The sequence below is a fragment of the Gymnodraco acuticeps genome, unplaced genomic scaffold (assembly GCF_902827175.1).
Source record: "Gymnodraco acuticeps unplaced genomic scaffold, fGymAcu1.1, whole genome shotgun sequence".
Classification (NCBI taxonomy): domain Eukaryota; kingdom Metazoa; phylum Chordata; class Actinopteri; order Perciformes; family Bathydraconidae; genus Gymnodraco; species Gymnodraco acuticeps.
This window is the reverse complement of record NW_022990505.1, coordinates 228,987-236,388: the sequence shown is the minus strand read 5'-3', so window position 1 is coordinate 236,388 and position 7,402 is coordinate 228,987. Positions and strand designations below refer to the sequence as shown.

Below are 7,402 nucleotides of genomic sequence, written 5' to 3'. Positions count from 1 at the left end.
TGTGATACAGTGTGTTGGTGTGTGTGTGGTACAGTGTGTGTGTGTGGTACAGTGTGTAGGTGTGAATGGTGGAGGCGTGACGCACGGCCGGACTGATCTCAGCCAATCACAGCTCTGCATGCATCCCCTGGATATTATTGTAGTAACTGCTCTCATGGTGACGGATGTTTCCAGAGAGAACAGCTGAGAGGTCCGTGCAGAAAGCAGAGCAGTATGTATCATAGATATCACTCAGTAGAACAGCTGAGAGGTCCGTGCAGAAAGCAGAGCAGTGTGTATCATAGATATCACTCAGTAGAACAGCTGAGAGGTCCGTGCAGAAAGCAGAGCAGTGTGTATCATAGATATCACTCAGTAGAACAGGCCGACTCTCTTTGCTTTAGTTTAGTAGATATCTACAAACAAAGAGTCCAGATGTTTCTAAGAGCATTTAGTGCTTCACAATAAAATACACAACGGCTGCAGCCTGATGATATGCTTTAGGAACTGTATGTGCGTGTGTGTGATACAGTGTGTAGGTGTGTTTGTGGTCAACCCAGTCTCACGGCATTTAGTGTTCACCAACACGATTTTTAATCTATTGATTCGTGTTGCACAGCACAATTTTAAAAGCAATGTATTTCTACTGCCTGCAGCACGTCTTTTTCTCCGGTCGGGTCGAGGGAGACCGGAAGCTGTGTGGTTCATAAAAACATGTTCTTACTCAATATCAAGCCAGAGTTATTGCTTTTATTTTAAATCGTATAATGTCGGGCTTGTTTTGCCGTCTGTGAGGAAAATAAATGGCTCAGAGCCTCAGGATACTGAAATCTGTATTTTAAAAATATTTTTTTCCTTCTAATTTGTTATTCTTTTCTAAATAACACACCGTTATTTACTCACCAATAACACACAACTATCCTTGCTTTTATTTATTGGTTTAATTCCATAATCTCGGGCTTTTTTGGCGTCCGTCAGGAACTGAATTTCAAAATAAAAATAACCGGAAACAGACGTAGGCCTATAAGGGACATTTCGAGCATCATTGCGATTGTCAACATTTCTGAGTTTAGGATGGCCGAAGACACTACACTACCCATAATCCCCAGCTATCGTTTAGGACTACAGTCCCCGTAAGGTTACGCAGAGCGTCAAACAGCTGTGTGAAATGGAACGAAACCACGCCAGACTATCCAAAACTGAAATCGAACGCCCCCCCAGAACTACACATGCTGGCTATTGTGTTTCGCAAAATGTTCTATGGGACGTCTCTACTGAACGTTTTTCCCACAATAAGAAGTTGCCAGTATTAAACACATTGGTGTTATCAAATGTAAAACATGTAATTAATAAATGGGTGAAAATCGCTTGTGTCCATAATGCGCAGCATTAATACCCACATGACAGCTCATTGTTAGTTTGTAATTCTACTCCACTACAATTCAGAGGTTAACCCGGTATTTTTACTTATGTGAAAATATAAACAACCCTTAAATCAGACTTTAGTTACACCTGAGTAAAATTCAGGTAAGGTGATTGTCAAGTGCCAACAATCAGGAGAGATATTTGATAGTTGGTGCTTGAGAAGACTAAACATGTATCTGCAATTGACATGAATGGAAACGAGTAATAAAGTATATTCATTACTCGTTATTCTCTACTAATAGTTCATTAAAGACTGTATATTATGGCTATTTTGCACATCCCTTTCAAGATTTTCAAAGGTTTATTGACATATCATATACACAACTACGGTGTAGTTATGCAATGAATGAAACACTTGGGTCACAGGTTCCTCAACAGTGCATTACAAGACATCTATCAATATGTGTGTACCTCCACCATTAAACTGTCATATTCTGCACATTTCTTATTCTATCTACATAAGAGTATAATTCATATGTATAATATCAGTTAAAATAAGTGCTTCAACATAGTTAACATTGCAGGAAAGCAATATATTAGACGTTAAGTACTTTGTCAGGCTTAATATTTATCTGTAGATAGATACCCCCAAAGCTTTTTTCTTATTTAAAAGAAGACCTTAATCTGTTATTTAATGTTTAAATAAAGGTTAATTCGTTTTTCTGTTTTGCACCTCCTCCTATTAATATCTTTGTACATTCTGCACTAAACTGTTTTATTGTAGAGATAACTTATAGTAGCTTCTTGATTTTTTATATTCTATATTTATACTTTCCCCCTATGAAAGTATGTACTCTTAATATTTTTTTAATCAAATAAAACACAATAATTCAATAACGTGCTTTAACCACTAGGAGGTGCACACAAGGTACACACAGCCATAATGACTTTGTATTATTAATGTAGGACACTTGTGTTTTCGTACAACATCTGAAGATGTGTAGTTTTATTCATGCTTTCACATAATTTTACAGCATATTGCTATACTATTTCAGACTCAGTATTTACATTCTTACATTCAAAGAAAATCAGTAATATCTTTAAAAACTACAGTCCTTTTATATCAGCTGTGCACCGTTATGGTGTAAATATAACCTATCTGTGAATTAGATCAAATGTAAAAGTCAGCTGAATTAGTGTTGATACTGCAAGGAGACATATTGTGTGAAGAGAAATTGAAGATGTTGTTTAATTGTTGAATATATTTATGATCCACGTCAAGTATTCAGTTTCGGCGGCATTTTCTCAGTTTTTCCAAAGGTCTTCTCATCAGGGCTCTATAAATAAAGAACTACGGCAGATCTGTAATATGTAATGCAGCCGAACCGTGTATTACAATGCCGTTATGTGATGACTTTCAAAGAGAAAAGCAAGAGCGCTCGGAATTAAGTATTATTTTATTCTTTTAAAATGTTTTCCGGATTTCATATCATATAAACATCAAATCCCAGCATGCATTGCGGCTAAAACATCCAATAAACGAGCTTAAAACCATAGCTGAGGATCTTGGGTAATCGCTCGAAATGCCTACGTCTGTTTCCGGTTATTTTTATTTTGAAATTCAGTTCCTGACGGACGCCAAAAAAGCCTGAGATTATGGAATTAAACCAATAAATAAAAGCAAGGATAATTGTGTGTTATTGGTGAGTAAATAACAGTGTGTTATTTTGAAAAGAATAACAAATTAGAAGGAAAAAAAGATTTTAAAAATACAGATTTCAGTATCCTGAGGCTCTGAGCCATTTATTTTCCTCACAGCAACAAAAGTCCGAAATTATACGATTTAAAATAAAAGCAATAACTGTGGCTTGATATTGAGTAAGAACATGTTTTTATGAACCACACAGCTTCCGGTCTCCCTCGATCCGACCGGAGAAAAAGACGTGCTGCAGGCAGTAGAAATACATTGCTTTTAAAATCGTGCTGTGCAACACGAAATGCCGTGAGACTGGGTTGGTGTGGTACAGTGCGTAGATGCAGCGGACAGACAGGTCTCAGTTGGTTTGGTGTCCTCTGCTTACTTTCAATACTTGTAAATAAAACTTTTGGCCCGTAATTTATTTCCCTCATTGTAGCGACCAGAGAGGGGGGGGGGGGGGGGGGGGGGGGGTATCCAGTCTCTGATAGTGCTATGTTACTATGAGAGCGCTCTGTTTGATTCTGAAATTGTATATATTTATATAAATATATACATATATGTGTGTGTGTGTGTGTGTGTCCTCATCTGTAGCCTGTTATTGTCTCATTACACCGCACTGTGAATGAATCAAAGTAAATATAGAAGTGGTCATGAACACATCTGACATCAGACAGAGGGCTGCTGCCTCCTGTCATCATTAATGGACGTCTCTTTAAAATGACCGCTCAGAGGAGAGGAGTTCTCCTTTCTCTAACCGCCTGCTGCTTCCCCTCCTCTCTCCTCGGCTCCCCTCCTCTCTCCTCGATTATAGCTCCTCCAGAGAGCCTCCTCTCTCCTCTCTCCTCCCTCCTCTCTCCTCTCTCCTCGGTTAGAGCTCCTCCAGAGAGCCTCCTCTCTCCTCGTTAGAGCTCCTCCAGAGAGCCTCCTCTCTCCTCTCTCCTCGGTTATAGCTCCTCCAGAGAGCCTCCTCCCTCCTCGGTTAGAGCTCCTCCAGAGAGCCTCCTCTCTCCTCTCTCCTCTCCCCTCTCTCCTCTCTCCTCGTTAGAGCTCCTCCAGAGAGCCTCCTCTCCCCTCTCTCCTCTCTCCGCTCTCCTCTCTCCTCGTTAGAGCTCCTCCAGAGAGCCTCCTCTCTCCTCTCCCCTCTCTCCTCTCTCCGCTCTCCTCTCTCCTCGTTAGAGCTCCTCCAGAGAGCCTCCTCTCTCCTCTCCCCTCTCCTCTCTCCTCTCTCCTCCCTCCTCTCTCCTCTCTTCTCGATTAGAGCTCCTCCAGAGAGCCTCCTCGACGCTCGATCCTCGAAGTGCATTTAGAGAAATTAGATGTCCTTCAACATGGCGCGCTGAAATTCATTTCCGGGTCACTACCGGAGGACCGAGGAGTCGAGGAGGGGGAATTGAGTATTGAGAAACCTCTAGTGTCACTACCCGATGTGTCGCCCTGCCCGATCTGTACTGCGCATGTGCGAGATGGTCCGCCATATTGGACAACTCCGGACGGCAACCCAAGTAGGACACTTGACACAGTGGCTTTTAGCAAAGCTCAAATAGAAAACTGGAGAGAGATGAGTTATTGTTGTTACAACGTGACTTCACTATTATTTAACAACTCTTTTTATTGGGTTCTTTTATTTGGGGTTAAGTACATTGTTAGAATAAGTGAGGAATGAATTTAACTTCTGTTAGACAGCTATATGCCATACATGTTTGCACACATTCACAGTAAATATGTATTCAGTATGATGAATGTCTAACAGAAGTTAAATCCATTCCTCACTTATTCTGACAATGTACTCAACCCCAAATAAAAGGCTGTATTTTCTTTCTGTATTTACACCATAACGGTGCAGAGCTGATAGAAAGGGACACCTGGTGGTTGAAGCACGTTATTGAATTTTATTATTTTATTATTCAGCTCAGTGAAATGTTGACTTTATTTGATCATTTCAGTAAAAACTAACGTTCATATTTCTCTCTTTGATTATAATACTGATGAACGTTCAGAACAAAGCACTTTGGCAACTTACCACATACGTTTTAAAAAGCTTAATAAGCACCGTAACTTTTATGATATCATTTCTCCGTCATAATCGGTTGTTTCCGTGAACGGCCGACTGTTGAGTGACGGCAAATGCTGCGGCTGCAATGCATTGTGGGGCAGCATTTTCTCCTCTCCTTTCGGTTAGGGAGGTCCAGTGGTTCATAAGCTAAAGGAGGTTATAAAGGAAGTTTGAAACCTCCTTTCCTATCATCTAGAGCAGGGGTTCCCAAAGTGTGAGGCCTCCCCTGGGGGGCGCCAGAGAGCTTCAAGGGAGGCGCAGCCGCCAGAAAAAAATAAAGAGAAACAGTGAAATCTAGTGCTGATGGTTGCTTTTGTTTTCAAAGCACTAAATGGACTGGCTCCGGTGTCAGTACCATATTAGCCCTATATGTGTTCGCCCTACCATATGTGTTCGTGGTCCGTCGCTTACCAATGACGTCACGCATCGTGAATGGCTGTACGGTAATTGCACGCTGATTGGTGTAACTAGGGGCGCTGCCTGGTATACCGGGGGATAACGGGTCACAACCGTAAGTGACCTGTTATCACTCAGGAAACGACAGCGAAGCATCCAGGGAGTTTTCTGGCATTCTGAGAATGACTACAACATTCTCTTTACATCCGCGTTGCATGTCACATCTCCACATAACTGCTCACGTCACTGTCACTAGTATTTATTTATACATACTAGGGCTGTACCCGAATATCCGAATATTTGTTCGTTGGAGTACTATTCGGGTTTCAATGTCGTTATTCGGATATTCGTTTTGTTTGTTTTTTCCCCGTTTTTTTTCTTCAAATTGAATTTATTGAAAACTCCAATATCAACGTAAGAGCTTGTGCCTCTTCGGGGGCGCTAACACTTAACCATACACATTATTGTTTACGTTCTCCGTCTTTATATGTAGATATCCTGGCTCCTAAATGGTGGAATGAGCTCCCATTGACATCAGGACAGCAGAAAGCTTACACACCTTCCAGACTGAAAACTCATCTCTTTCGACTCCACTTCGAGCGTTAGAACTATTAACAAAGCACTTATATACTAATAAAGGACTGGCTTACCTAAAGCCAGTTGAGTAGCACTTGAAATGTTTGGCTCTATGAAACCTGATGTACTTTATGATTCTGTTTTCTTCAAGGTTGTATTTTGTTGATCGAATGTACTCATTGTAAGTCGCTTTGGATACAAGCGTCAGCTAAATGCAATGTAATGTAATGTAATATTGCTTTTCTCCGTTAATCTTGTCACGTTGTATCCAAAGCAACAACAACTTCCTGTCAGCTGACCAGCTGCTGCTGATAGTGCCCAAGACCAGGCTCAAAACCCGAGGGCACCGAGCCTTCACAGCAGCTGGCCCCAGGCTCTGGAACACTCTGACCCTCCACGTGAGGTCGGCCCAGACCCTGGGGTTTTTAAAATCTACACTTAAGACTCACTTCTTCTCCCTGGCCTTCAAGTCAGAGCAGAGCACGACTCCTGACTATTCCCTGTGTTTGATTTTTACATTTGCTGTTGTAATTTATTGTCTTCTGTTTGCGACTGTAGTAATGTGTTATTTATTATTTGCATGTACAGCACTTTGGCTCCACCAAAAATCGTTTTTAAAATGTGCTTTATAAATAAAACTTGATTTGATTTGAATTGGTGTGTCTCTAAACGGAGGCGCTGTCTGTGACGTTCCAAAAAGTGCATACGTTCCTGAGTTCTTGTTACACAGATATATCTTTGAAGCCTTAACACCTCGGACGTTAAACTATTATCATATGTTTATAAACTTTAATGAACAATGAACATTCAGGTCCGAAGAATTCATTGCCATTTTCTTGAAATGTAAAAAGTGAGAAGGATGCGTTGGCCGGGAATCGAACCCGGGTCAACTGCTTGGAAGGCAGCTATGCTCACCACTATACCACCAACGCTCACATGCATCACGGCGCACCATGTGGTTTATATATACAGACTGTTATGTAAAGTACCGTCTGGGGCCAGCAGGTAATAATCCATCAGTCTGAGGTATGATGTGAAGTATGTTGTTCCACATATAGATCAGTAAACCTTATAAATACAGGAGATTGTAGATTGTTATCGACAAAGGAGGACGGAACAGGATAGAGGTTGGTGTTGGGATCAGGGGGGCACAGGTTCAAACTCCACCTCAGTCAGCATGTCGTTGTGTCCCTGAGACCCTTCACCCCAAATTGCTCCTGTGGGGATTGCCCACAGTATTGAGTATGTAAGTCGCTTTCAGTAGCGTGGCGTGGGGAAAAAATGAGGGGAAGCCAATAATACGTCCTTTATTTTGGGTCGGGGGTGTGGTGGTC

General features: G+C 41.4%; 1 non-coding gene across 1 annotated transcript; it reads right to left on the bottom strand.

The window, feature by feature from the left end:
- Positions 1-6,928: 6,928 nt before the first annotated feature.
- trnag-ucc lies at positions 6,929-7,000 on the bottom strand. The gene has a single exon. It is a non-coding gene; the product is annotated as a tRNA-Gly (tRNA).
- Between the last annotated feature and the right edge of the window lie 402 nt (positions 7,001-7,402).